Source organism: Urocitellus parryii, chromosome 1 (genome assembly GCF_045843805.1).
Source record: "Urocitellus parryii isolate mUroPar1 chromosome 1, mUroPar1.hap1, whole genome shotgun sequence".
NCBI lineage: Eukaryota > Metazoa > Chordata > Mammalia > Rodentia > Sciuridae > Urocitellus > Urocitellus parryii.
In genome coordinates, this window is record NC_135531.1 from 164234299 (window position 1) to 164248252 (window position 13954).

General features: G+C 42.2%; 2 pseudogenes; one reads left to right on the forward strand and one right to left on the reverse strand.

Moving 5' to 3' along the window:
- The first annotated feature begins 1097 nt into the window (after positions 1–1097).
- On the forward strand, positions 1098–5169 carry LOC144256844 (olfactory receptor 2W3-like; annotated as a pseudogene).
- A 3959-nt stretch (positions 5170–9128) lies between these two features.
- On the reverse strand, positions 9129–10068 carry LOC144254597 (olfactory receptor 2L13-like; annotated as a pseudogene).
- Positions 10069–13954: the final 3886 nt, after the last annotated feature.

Below are 13954 nucleotides of genomic sequence, written 5' to 3' on the forward strand. Positions count from 1 at the left end.
AACATCCTTTCGGCAGCTTAAGCCTTACAAGCATGGATAAACATTCTCAGGAAAACTTTGTTTATGGTCACAGTGCTCCGTATTTCTTATCAATTAACTTGTGGTTAGTTATTCCCAGGCAAACACACACACACACACCCACACACACACACACACACATATAAATTTTACACTTGGCAGAACATTCTTTTATCTTCTTAAGACAGCAAAAAGGATACAGTTCAAATAGTTCATACTTTCTCACAGAACTCCTTGTTTTGATAAGCACAGCAAAACTTAACTGCTTGTGTGCGTGAGCACACAGAACACCTTGCTTCTTGGGATACCAGGATACCAGCTGTGGCCCCTTCTCCCTCCTGGGAGAAGACTAGGTTACCCCTTTTAGGTAAACCCTACTTTATGTCTGCCTCAATGTGCTTCTCTAACGTTCAGACTTCAACATGTGGGGAGGCAGGACTCCTCACTGATAACTGGAAGTATCACTTTCATTTACATCAAAGAACCTTCAGACAACTTGACTTTGGCTAACTAGACCAATATGAAGGCAGGAAGACAAGTTCTGTGTGGAGAGCAAGCATTATCTTGGGCTATCTTAAGCCCTGTAATAGCCAATTACCTTACTTACTGTGTCAGACGAAAATTCTTAAAACTACTAAACTTCTCAGAATATATCACTAACCTTATCAGACGTTCTAAATAGGAAACCAGCAGGGAGGGGAGGGGACCCCAGGGACCTAGGCCACCCATCCAACAATGAGGAACCACTGGAGAGGGTCCAGGGAGACCAACCAGCAGCAAAAGGGCCTTAGGCTTCACAGCTGACCACAGAGAGTAGCCACCCATCCCAACCCTGGGCCCTTGCCATATGCTAGCCAGGACAAGACCCCAGGCTCTGACCAACCTCAGGAAGCCAACACCCACCTCACCATGTGGGAGCAGAGGAAAGAAGCTCAGGGCCACCAGCCAGCAGGGACAAGGTTGAATGCTCTGCCCCTGACTTCAAGGACCCACCACCCAGCCCAACGGGTGGGACCAGGGAACGGAGACAATGGACCACCCGCAGGAGGCAACTCTGCCACACTCCCTAGCTCACCGCCATGCCAGGGCCCCAGGGCAGGTGCTGTGGGAGTCCCATCAGCCCTGGTCGCAACCTCACCAGTTTTGGCTTCCTTGGTGACCCAGTCTTCTCTCCAGGAACTTCCCGGCACCCGATATTGCAACACAGGAGGTACAGAGTCACTTGGGCCTTGAAAGGGCAAAGCGGAGTTGACGAAGACAAAACCTCCTGAGATTGGAGAAGCCCGCCCTTCCCCTCCATTGGCGCACCTGATTGGACAGTTCCACCCGCGTCCCTGATTGGCCAGGCTTGCCTCTGTATCGTGACTGACAGCTGAAGATAATTAGAAATTAGTTAAAGTGACAGGTTCTTGGCCCCAGCCCTTTTCAGGTGGAACTTTTTGATTGGGCTGGATACTAATTCAGGTAGGAAGCCTTTGCTTGGAACTTGGTGAAGATGGTGACCTCTGGGAGAGAGAGCATGAGCTGAAGTCAAGCCCTAATCTGACATGATGAAAACGTGGGCCTACTTTTTCTTTTATTAAGTGGAGAGTCTCCAATCTAATTTCTAGGTGCTTGATCCACTTTAATTTGAGTTTTGTACGTGGTGACAAGTAGAGGTTTAATTCCATTTTGCTACATCTAAATTACTACTTTGCAGCACCATTTTTTGAAAAAAATATTCTTTCTCCAATGTATGTTTGAGAAAGAGAGGGAGCCCAGCAGAAGGGATATGTAGCCCTTCTGCTGTGCTGCCTAAATATAATAGGGTCTCTGGGTTTGCAAGCTGCCTTCTTGGCATAAGGGGGGTTCAGTGTTCAGCCTTGGGGGGTTGGGGGCGGCAGGGGGGTGGGGGTGGTGTTTAGTATTCAGCCTTGAGCAGGGGGGTGAAGTGTTCAGCCTTGAGTGCAGGGTTTGAGCATTTCATAAAAGAGTTGTGAAAGCCTCTGCAGTGCAGGAGTCTCTGAAGCTGTTAAGAGTGCCTGTCTGTTCAGAGCATTTTGGTGGAAGAATCCCATATGGGCCTGCTAGATTTGTAGATGGCATGATCATAGAGATTGTGTGAGACTTACAAGTGAGGAACACATTACCACTAGGTCACCTGCAGCCTAAAAAATGTCAGATTTGCTTGTTTTTAAAGAGTGTGTCAGGGATCCTTGGAGAGGATGTCAGCAATGTAAGGTCAACCCTGTTCTCCTGGAGAAAGGGGGTGCTGTAAGTCTAATCTCATGGTACATGTTAAAAGCTGTTGAGTACTCTAAAACAAGTACTTGGTCCTTTTAGAAGTAAGTACAATTTTCAGTAGAATTGCTATTGAAATAAAGGCAACAGAAAACATTAGCCAAATCTTTCTGTTATTAATGTAGAAAATCGAAGTTATATATTTTTTCTTTTAGAATAGCCTTCATATTCTCTCAAAGATTTGGCATATTGTATCTTCTTTCATTTGTTTCAAAAAATTATTTCTCCCTGGATTTCTTTTATGATAGGTTCTTCTTTCAAAATTGTATTATGTAATCTTCAGGTGTTATAATGGTTTCTGCTTTTTATCTTTTTTTAAAAATTTTAATCCATTATTATCTCATCAAATGCAAGGAGTTATCTCTAATTTTTATATTTGATAGACCTGCTTTGAGCCCTAAAATATGATGTATTTTAGGGAAAATTCCATGTGCCACTGAGAATGAACTGAATTTGGTTGTCAATGAATGAAATATTTGATGGATGGCTTCTGGATCCTTTTGATTAATAATGATTTTTAGTTCTGAAGGGTCTTAAATTAGTATATTTCTGGATGATCAATCTACTGGGAAGAAATATGTGTTGGAATCTCCCAGTGTTCTGGTTTCTTTGAATCTTTATATTGAGAAGGTTTTGTTCATGTGGGTAGTTGCATGAATGTTTGGGGTATAAATATATACAATGATTATATTTTGTTGGATGATTCCCGTAACCAGTATGAAATGGCCTTGGCTTATGTTAAAATGCTACTGCAAGCAAAGGAGTGCAGGCATCTCTTTGAATAAATCATTTCCTTTGTATATACACCCAATATACTATTGCTGAATCCTCTGAAAGTTCTACTTTTAGTTTCTAAGGAACTCTCCATTTTTTTTCATAATGACTATACTATTTTACATTCCATCCAACAGTGTGTAAGAGTTCCTCTTCCTCAACATGGCAATTATTCCATCATGGAATGGGAAAAAGGCAAAGAGAGAAAACTGTGGCATTGGTCCCTGTGGCAGAAAGAACTCCTTTATGTATTGTGTGCCTGGAGAAAAATTACAAATGTAAACGATTGTGTTTTCTAGGAGCCTTTTGGATTTCAATATGTCTATGTAAATTAAAACTAAAATTTATAAGAATAGAAAATTTTTGTTTGTTTCTGTTGTTCCTGACATTTTTATTGGTATTGGGGATTGAACCCTGGGGTACTTAACCACTTGAGCCACATTCCCAGCCCTTCTTTTTTCTTTTAATTTTGAAATAGATCTCCTTAAGATGCTGAGGGCCTTGCTAAATTGCTGAGACTCCCTTGCAATCCACCTGCTGTGTTCAAAAACACAGTAATACTGAATGAAACCTGTGACACTCAAATATTTAAATATTCATATGTTTGGTCTTTGAGTTTATCAAAATCTTTCAAGTATCCAAACATGTTAACAATACATTTAGTACAAAAGATTTTTGTATGAACGTACCCATGTACCCATGATGTTCAAGGATCAGCTGCATATGGTATTTCCTAAATCCTACCAGGTGGTTCTTTGAGGTGATCTTTTGTTCCTCTGAAGTTTGGACAGGAGCTCAGGAACTTGTGGTTCTGGAAGAAGCAAAGGTTGGAGCTTGGCAAGTGTGTGTCTTAGCCTCTCTGGAATGACAGAGCACCAGGGTGGATAAAGATTAAGATATCAGCCATATTCCCTGAGTGCAGACTAGCTCTGACAATCTACATGTGACATTTACTTAATACATAGGTGTGTCAGTTTCCTTTTCTGTAAGATGAGGATAATAATAATCATAGCAGAACCTCCACACCACTGTTTAGGGGGTAAGTGAGTAAATAAATCTGCACTGTGCTCATTTATGCCTGACAAGGAGTCCATACTCCCCAGCATCAGCCATTGCCACTACTGGAGTTGACACCTCTCCTCAGGTGCAGTAGAGATAGACTGGAAAACAGAAGCAGCCAGGGCTCCTTCATTCTCTTGGGATTTTCTGACACTCTCCCCTGGAGAGGATCCTCTTTATGGTCATTCTGGTAGCCTACCTGCTGACCCTGGTGGGCAACAACAGCATCATTCTGGTGTCTCGGCTGGACCCTCAGCTTCACACGCCCATGTACTTCTTTCTCACCCACCTGTCCTTCCTAGACCTCAGATTCACCACCAGCTCCATTCCCCAGCTGCTCCAAAATATGAGTGGCTGCGATAAGACCATCAGCTAGGTGGGCTGTGTTGTCCAGCTCTTCCTGTTCCTGGGCATGGGTGGCCTGTTTATTGCAAACAATCATGGCCTATGAAAGGTCTGTGGCCATCTGCAAGTCTCTGTACTACATGGTGATCATGAATTCCAGACACTGCCTGGGCTTGGTGACCGGAGCCTGGGGCTGTGGGGTGGCCAATTTCTTGGTCATGTCTCCAGTTGCCCTATGATTACCTCACTGCTGGCACAACAAGTTGGACCACTTCCTGTGTAAGATGCTCTCCCTGCATGCCCTGAATGCCCTGAATCAGCAAGGTGGCTATCAAAGGTACTATTTTTGTCCTGGCCATGGGCATCATGCTGTCTCCCCTGGTCTTCATCTTGATGTCCTATGGCCACATCATCAGGGCTGTATTCAGAATCCAGTTGTCCTCAGGAAGACACAGAATCTTCAACATCTGTGACTCCCACCTCAACATGGTCTCCCTGTTCTACGGGAACATCATCTACATGTACATGCAGCCAGGAAGCAGGTCTTCCCAGGACCAGGGCTAGTTCCTCACCCTCTTCTCCAACATCGTCACCCCCCTCCTTAATCCCCTGATCTACACCCTCAGAAACAAGGAGTTGAAGGGGGCACTGAGAAGGCTGCTGCTGGGAAACCGAGATGGGGGCAAAGAGTGAGGGCCTGAGGAATGTAATGTATCCAGCCTGAAGCAGCTGCAGTGGGACCACTACTGGTCTTTGAGCTGTGGAGCGAGGAGGTTTCAGCCTGCAAGTCTCAGCACCCTTGTATGGCTGGCCTTCTGGAAGTCTGTTTAAGGTCAGAATTTTGAGTTCTGTGAGAGAATAGCTCAGGTTCTGTAGTCAATACCCTAGATGCCCAGACCTGACCCCACCAACTCATACCAGGGCCACACCGGAAGCAGCTCCACTATGAGTCCTGCTTCTGTTGTGTGTTTTTAATTCACAATAGTGCTCTCAGCATTTTATCTAGAATCTCAGATCTATCAGGGCACTAGGTGTGAACCACGGTCTCTTTCTGGATGGTATCAAATGCTAAGTTCAGAGTGGTTTGGCATTTTCTCTTCTCATATTCTCCAACAGGCTTACATAAAATCATGTCTTTTTATGACCTTTGTCACCAGACAGATGGATAAGGATTGTAGGAACACAAGGTTAAGAGAATAACTATAAAATGGGCCCACTGCTGACCCCACATGCTTTATTTAACATAAATCAATTTTCCTGCAGCTGTGCCTGGCCTAAGACGACAGGATACATTACATTCCTCAGCAAACTACCTGCTATCTGCATAGATATTCAAGTAGTAATGAACATTAATGGGAGTAACTTTCATGACCCTCTTTTTCCAGACCAGATTCTGAAAGATAAGGTTAATTCCTCCTAATGATAAACCTGTAAGAATATATAGTTAAGAATCCAACTAGAATGGGTCAGCAGGGGCAAAGGTAACATAGGGTTGCAATGACAGTGTTCTGATGTCACCTTATTGTCAGTCAAAAATCAAGAGGCAGACATGAGCTGGTCTTACTGAAAACTTCGCTGTAGGACCTCAATAAAACTGGAGTGCAGGGGTGGTACACTGTTCATCACCTCTCTGAGTGGACTTACTCTTTCCCTTGAACATGTCCCCTTCCCCTTTTTCCTATCCCTTCAGTAGAGGCATGCCTGTTACTGTAACATGTCTGAAACCTTTCTGACTTGATCAAGAATAAGGGTTTGAAGGGAGTTTCTGCTGTGTTTCAGTCTCTCTGAAGACTCCATGCCTGTAACACCTCCTTCCTCAAACTTGGTCATTGTCCCTGATATCTGGTTTGATTCTGTATTCACCAAGATTTTCACATGTGACATTGATTTTGAATCATTTAACTCTTGAAGCATGATGATTTTGCAGTTGTGTTTTAATTGTGCTTGTGAGAAGCACCTGGTGTTTGCCAGGTTCCCACCTGGTGCTTGGAGGTCATCTCATCTCTGTGCTTGTGAGAGGCCAGTGTGACTGGCATCCTCCCCACTGTACCCACTTGGTGCTTGAGATGTGGAGGTTGAATCAGGAGATTTGTTGAGGAGAAGAGAACCAGGATTTATCCAGGGCCTCTCTGACTCCAATCCCTGAGGTTCCTACTGCACAGCAAACTTTCAAAGTGAAAAAGTCCTTTAGCCTTTGACAGGTGGAGACTCTCTCCAGGACTCCTCCACTTACTGAGCACACAGATCCCCTGAGAGCTGGGAGGCACACTCTGATTCAGGGGTCCTGGGAGGGCTGAGGGTCTGCACTTCCCTCATCCCCCAGGTGACATTCACTCCTGGGACTCAGGTCACAGTTTGAGGACCTAGGAGCAGGTCACCTTTGCCCTGAGGGCAGACACCTCTATGGAAGAGCCAAGACAACATCACAAGACCAGGGAAATGAGGTATTAGAAGATGGCACAGGCTCCTCTGCCACCACAGCCCTTCCCAGCCCCGTGCCTTCCCAGACCTCCTTGGTCTATTCCTGTTCCCAGTCCTCTTCTCATTTCCTCCTCTTCACACCACAAGGTACCAGCCCCATTGTGGGTTTAAGTGGAAGAAAATCAGAGCTCCTTGGATGGGCTTCCTGGGCTTCAGGGAACACAGGTGTAAAAGATTAAGGGTGTGTCTAGGCTGAGAATAAGTGAGGTACAGGGGGCTTCCTGTGAGACTCTCCCCCAAATGAAACCCAGGAGTCCTGCTGGAGCTGAGCCATTCCAGGGTGAGGTTCCTGGGAATGGGGCAGAGCTTCCTGGACTCCTGGGAACCCTCCTTAGTTTAGAAAGAGCTCAGTGGTGCTCTGAGTAGATTCCATGCTTTTTGTCCTCCGGGCAGCTGGGGATGTCCAAACTTCCTGCTTCCAAATATGCTCCTGAAAGAACAAAGCATCACCAGTTTTTGTCCTCAAAGGTCATTTTCCCTTCTTGCAATTTTGGAAGCCAAAACAAGACCAAGTGCCAAATGAGCAGCCAAGGAGATTTTTACTTTTGCCAAGAGGATAAGCAGAGATAAACTCCCAAGTTAACCCCCCCCACCTGAAATAGGGTGGTGATTTTTAAATTATTTTTTTAAATGAGGCATATGACAGCAGAATGCATTTGATTCATTGTACACAAGTGCAGCACAACTTCTCATTTCTCTGATTATACACAATGTAGCGTTACACCATATGTACAGTCATACATGTACCTAGGGTATTAATGTCCGTCCACCATTTTTCCTTCCCTATGTGCCCTCTTTCCCCTTTGCCTAATCAAAGTAGGGTAAAAGACATGAGTGGGCAGACCTCTAAAAGTGGAAATATTCATGTAGGTTATATTGATGATTTCTGAGATGGTCTGGTGGTCACTCTGTCAACAAGTTCATCAGCCCCTGAAGAGGGATTCTCGCCTCCATCAGCCTGTCCTCTAGACAAGATTAGGTTGGGGCAGAAATTCAGTGAGACCACCAAGGCTGGCCAGAACCAGGCAGGTAACAATCGTGGTTTGCCTAACTCTTAAGTGTTTCAGAGCAGGGATCATCAGGGAAACTGGGGCCCTAGGAAGCCCCCTTCAAGCCCCAATTTTTGCCATCAAGTCCAAAAGATTTTAGACAGGGTGTTCAAAGTAGCAGTCATGATTGTATTATAAGGGATAGGGAAGAGAAAAGGGACAGTCTCAAGGAAGAGAGAGGGTTCTCTCAGGCAGGAGTGGGACAACCTGCCTTTCTGCCTTCCAGTTTTACTGAGTACCAGGGAAATTTCCAGAGTCCTGCCCAAGTCCACCTTCTGACTTTTTACTGACAGCATAGGAAGTGCATGGACCTCCTCCAGAGTTGAGGTGGTTCTCACAGAGGACATTGGGTCCCTGAATGTGCCTCAGTTTTGTGCCACCTTACTTGTTTTAGCACCCTTTGAAGACATCAGCAAATTATCTTTTTGGTGGTCTTTGTGTTTGGTTGCCAGGGTAACTGAGTTGGGATAGCTTCTGTGATAAGGGAGGATCCATGCCACCTGGCAGGGAATGGCCTGATCTTGAAAAAATAGTTTGTCTCAGGGATGTGCTTATGGCTGGTGAGGTGTTAATACATCTGATCCCATCCACTTCTCTGAAGGAGAGGACTTTGAGTCTCCCAGATGTCCTGTAATTTTGGAGACACTGGCCCCATGTGTTGTGGGACACTTGAAGGGTTTATAGTCCAAGTTGCTAGGGCTTGGGGGCTATAAGTAAGAATTAGACACATTGACAAAATGGAAGAAAAACAAAGTATACAGACAATAGTAATTTCATTCAAAGCATTTAGATGTGATAACATATCAACATCAGTATGAACATTATTACTTTAGTATAGAAGAACATGTAAGGTATATGATAACTTTTAATGGCACAAAATAAAATGTGATTAATATCCCCATTGTTAATATGGAATCTATTGTTTTCCATTAAGGTCATTAATTATTATTATGTTTGTTTATAGTGATCAATATATTAGTTAAATTAATTTTACTGACAAAAGTGTCACTAGAAATCTAATTACAGATGTAGATTACATTATACATCTATAGGTCAGCAGTGCTCTAGAGTTTTTCAGTCTGCATGGAGAGAAGCCATGCAGAAAAGCAGGGACAACCGTGCTCACTTCTTCTTGGGGGAGAACATCCCATACACTCTTCTCATGGTCCCCAGGACCTCTTTGTTTCTTAGGCTGTAGATGATGGGATTGAGCATGGGGGTGAGGATAGTATAGAAGACTGCAAGGATCTTATCCTCTGCTGGGGAGCGGAGACTCCTGGGACAGAGGTAAGTGTAGACAAAAGGTGTGTAGTAAAATGTCACCACAGTTAAATGTGCTGAGCATGTGGTGAAGGCCTTTTTTCTTCCCTCTTTTGAGCGCATGTGGAAGACAGCAAAAAGGACCTGTCCATAGGAGGCATTGATGCCAAGGAAAGGAACAAGGAGAAACAGGCTTGTGCTCACAAACACCAAGTACTCATAGACCCAGGTATCTACACAGGCCAGTGGCAACATGGCAGGAACATCACAGAAGAAATGATTGATGGCCCTGGACGTGCAGTAAGGAAGATGAAGGGCATAGACAGTGTGTGCCATGGAGTTGATGGAGCCCAGTGTTCAGGACCCCAGGATCATTTTCCCACACAACCTTTTACGGATGGAGTAGTGGAGGGGGTGGCAGATGGCAGATGGCCACAAAGCGGTCATAGGCCATGGAGGCCAGTATTAAACCTTCTGAGCCGGCCATGGTCAGGAAAAAGAAGCTTTGCACACCACAGCCCAGGAAGGAGATGCTCTTCTGGCCAGAGAGGAAGTTGATGGCCATCTTGGGGACCGTGGAGGAGATGTACATCAGGTCCATGAGAGAGAGCTGGCTGAGGAGAAAGTACATGGGGGTGTGGAGCCGTGGGTCCAAGAAGATGAGGGCAGTCATCCCTGAGTTCCCCAAACAGGCGAGAACAAACACAGAGATGATCGGGAGCAAGAGAAGTAGGCCAGTTTGATTTTGAGGAAACAACCCCAGCAAAGTAAAATCATTTGATGTTTGGTTCCATTTCTCCATGAAAATGCACTGCTTTAACTTTTTAAAATGAAAATAAAAACAAAATTAAGCAATGAACATGACAAAATAACAGGAGAATAAAAGAAATTATATTTACTACTGTTTATTTAGAATGAATTGGTAATCCTAAAACATCACAGCTTTGCTCATTGGATTTTTAAATACAAGTATCTGTGTAATTCAGATAACTAATGTGTAGTAGTAGCTCATATTTTTTATATCTTTTCCCATTTTTAAGTGGTACATTATACTTGTACATAATGATTGTATTTTTAGTAACATATTATATATGCACATAATATAGCCATATAATATTGCTGACATCACTCCCTAGTATTTCCCTCTTTCCTCTCTGCCTTTACCCCTCGATTCCTTTCCTCTTCTGATCTCCCTGTGGTTTTCATGAAATTCCTATTTCCCTTGGCTTTCTTTTTCTTTTTCTTCTCTGGCTTCCACACAGGAGAGAAAACATGATTTTTAACTTCTCAGTTTTCCTTCTTTCACTTCACATAGTGGATTCCTGTTTCATCTATTTTCCTTCAATTGACATAAGTTATTTATTCTTCCTAGCTAAATAAAAATACATCTTGTGTGTGTACCATATTTTCTTTCTTTTTTTGAGAGAGAGAGAGAGAGAAATTTTTAATACTAATTTTTTAGTTTTCAGTGGACACAACATCTTTATTTTATTTTTATGTGGTGCTGTGGATTGAACCACAGCACCCCGTGCATGCCAGGTGAGCGTGCTACTGCTTGAGCCATATCCCTAGCTGCACCATATTTTTTTTTTATCCATTCATCCATAGATGGACACCATCATTGGTTCTATAGCTTGCATATTGTGAATCATGCTGCCTTGTGGGTATGCATGTATCACTATCATATGATGAATTTAATTCTTCCATTTAAATACTGAAGAGTGGCAGGGCTGAGTCATATGGGTTGGTTCCATGCCTTAGTCTTTTGAGAAACATTGATACTGATTTTCATTATGGTTAACTAATTTATAATGTCAACAGTGTAAAAGTGTTTCTTTTTCTCCACATCTTCTCTAGGGTTTATTATTATTTGTGTTCTTGATGACTGTCATTCAGAGTGGTATGAGATAAATCTAAGTGTAGTTTTGATTTGCATTTTTCTATTGTTACTGATACACACTAGAAAACACAGAGACAAAGACAGACACCTATTCTCATCTGATCCCTGACAAAGATTCCAAAAACACAGTGGAGAAAGGATAGGTTTATTTTTTTCAAAAATTTGCAATAGGAAACCTGATTATACATATGTAGAAAAATGAAACAAGAACTTTAGCCTTCACAAAGCCTAAAGTTCAACACAAAAGAGACCTAAGCATAAGAATAAGACCAGAAACTTAAACTCCTAGAAGAAAACATGGGGTCAATATACCAGCAAACAGACACAGGCAATAACTACTCAAGAGGACCCTTAAAGCTCAACAAATAATGTGCAGAGTTCATAAAGGCATGCCATCAAATTAAAACCTTTCTTCAGAGCAAAAAAAATCAACAAGGAATGTGATGAGAGAATCTAGGAGATGGGAGAAAACCTTTGTGAGGTACTCTTCTGCCAAAGGATTAGTGTCTAGAATATATAAAGAATGAAGAAAATGTTTTAGACAACAGTCAAACAGCTCAATTATTAAGTGGGCAAATGTATTAAACAGACCCTCTCAAAAACAGAAATACAAATGGCCAACAAATATGTTAAAAACTATTCAATTGATTTTGATATGCTAATGCCCCAGTTCTCTATGGTAACCATCTCAACTTGAAATCCAAGGTTTCTTGTATGTGAACCAATACAAATTAAACAACCAAGAAAGTCCTTCCTAGACACTTCTGGGCAGGAACATTCCTCAGGACTATGCACCACCAGAAGAAAACATGGGGTCAACACCCCAGCATTCAGGCACACAGAACAACTACTCAGTAGGACCCCTGAGGAAGCCAGGATCCCTGTATTGTTACCACCTCAGCTTAACACTGACTATTTACCAAACTCATGGAGTGTGTGACTCAGAAATTTTCTGTGTGCTTGACACTATGTACTCAGTGACCTTGCCTTTTCAAATCTTCAGTTCCTGCTCTTTCCTCCCCACTGCCATTATTGCAGCTAAGTAAACCAGGGTCTTATTCCAGGTGCTATGCTGCTCTTTCAGATGCTGTAGATCACCATCCAGAGCATTGTTTTTAAACTGTGAAGGTTTTGTGTGTCCTATATGATCCACCTAGTATGTCTCTATATGATCATGCTTAATTCTATAATTCAGACAGGTAAAAGCACATGGACCTTAGACAGAATGCTTATTTCCTCTTCCAGTTCTGAAGTTTGGTTTCCATAAGGGGCAGGCAGAGGGGGAATCTGTTGCTATGTGGATCAAAGAGGAAAGAATCTTAAATGTGGCACATTCAATATTTATAGCTCATATGTATTTTCAATTATTTTCTTCAGATTTAATTACATAAGTAAAGCAACAAAAATTAGACTTTCATCATTAAAAAGAGAGAAAAGGTAAAGAAACCAATAAGAGGGAAAAATGAGTAACCTTCCCCTCCTAGATAAATATTTTATACTTTTTATGCAATTCTTATTAGTATTTATGTTTTCATGTAACTACTTTTTACTTATTGACTTATTTAATTCTGACAACAACCCTAAGAATTGTTAAAATATCACTATTTTATAGGTGAAACAACAGAGGCCCAGCAAGATTAATTTACAAAAGTTCAGATCACTAGTAATCATCAGATCCCAGATGCTAACCAAGTAGTCTAGGGTCAGGTAGTCTAAATTCCACTATACCCTAATATCTCTAATGTTACTGAAATATTAGTTAACTCAAATATTTTAAAGTTGATTGCCATTGTTAATACTTTGGTACACCATTCTCAAACTGATAACATTTCAAGTCTTTATTAGTTTAATTTTTATAGTACAACTCAAATATAATGTTTATATTTTTAACTCAACTTTAATACCCCCTCTTTTTCTCTTTAGATCTTCTCATTTCTGCAATGAATTTTGCCTTTCATTTATTTTCCCACATTTGTATGAACTTTGATTATGATAGTTTATAATACCTACCACAGGTAGCCTTGGTATGAGATATGCTGCTTTACAGTTTTGTACACATCCATCTGAAAGGTTGCATCCTATCTCAGATATAAAGTTTTATCATTTTGGATTATCGTCTTTTCAACAGAAAACAACAGTAATTAATGGCTTGTTGTCACAATTTACACTTAGTAACAAAATTTTTGGCTTCATGTAACCGCTAAACACAAGTAACATTTTGGAAAAGGACATCTAATAAAAAATGAAAAGCATTTTAGAGCTTTCTAATTGACAAATATTAGGAGTAAAAACATGTTTGGGGAACTGGACAGATGAAGGGATGTGTTGGGCATGTGGGAGAGATGGGATCAACTCAACTTCATACTTAACTTCAGTGAAAATGAGAAAACATCAGACAATGATCTTCATGAGAAACTCATTCCTTAAACGTGTTCACTCCTTCCATTTTGTGCCAGTGCTGCTGGGTATTGACTTTCCCTAATAGATAAAATACAGAAGATTCCACTGTCTGGATTTAATATTTAGTGGGTGACAGACAATAGAGCAGCAGCTCAGTAGCACTGAGGAAGCCACTCCAAAGAGGTGCTATTAGAGCCTACAGTTCCTAGACCACTCTGCACAGACTGAGGAGCAGGAACAGCCCTGGAGAGAGCCTGCCTGAGTCATCAGGGCAGCAGCAAAGATAAGAAAGCTCTGGAAGTTCAGGCCCTAGGCAAGGGTTTAGGGAGGAGTGAGGACTCAGACTCTGCTCTAGACTGGTGAGAGGCCAGTGGATGTGGCATGGGGG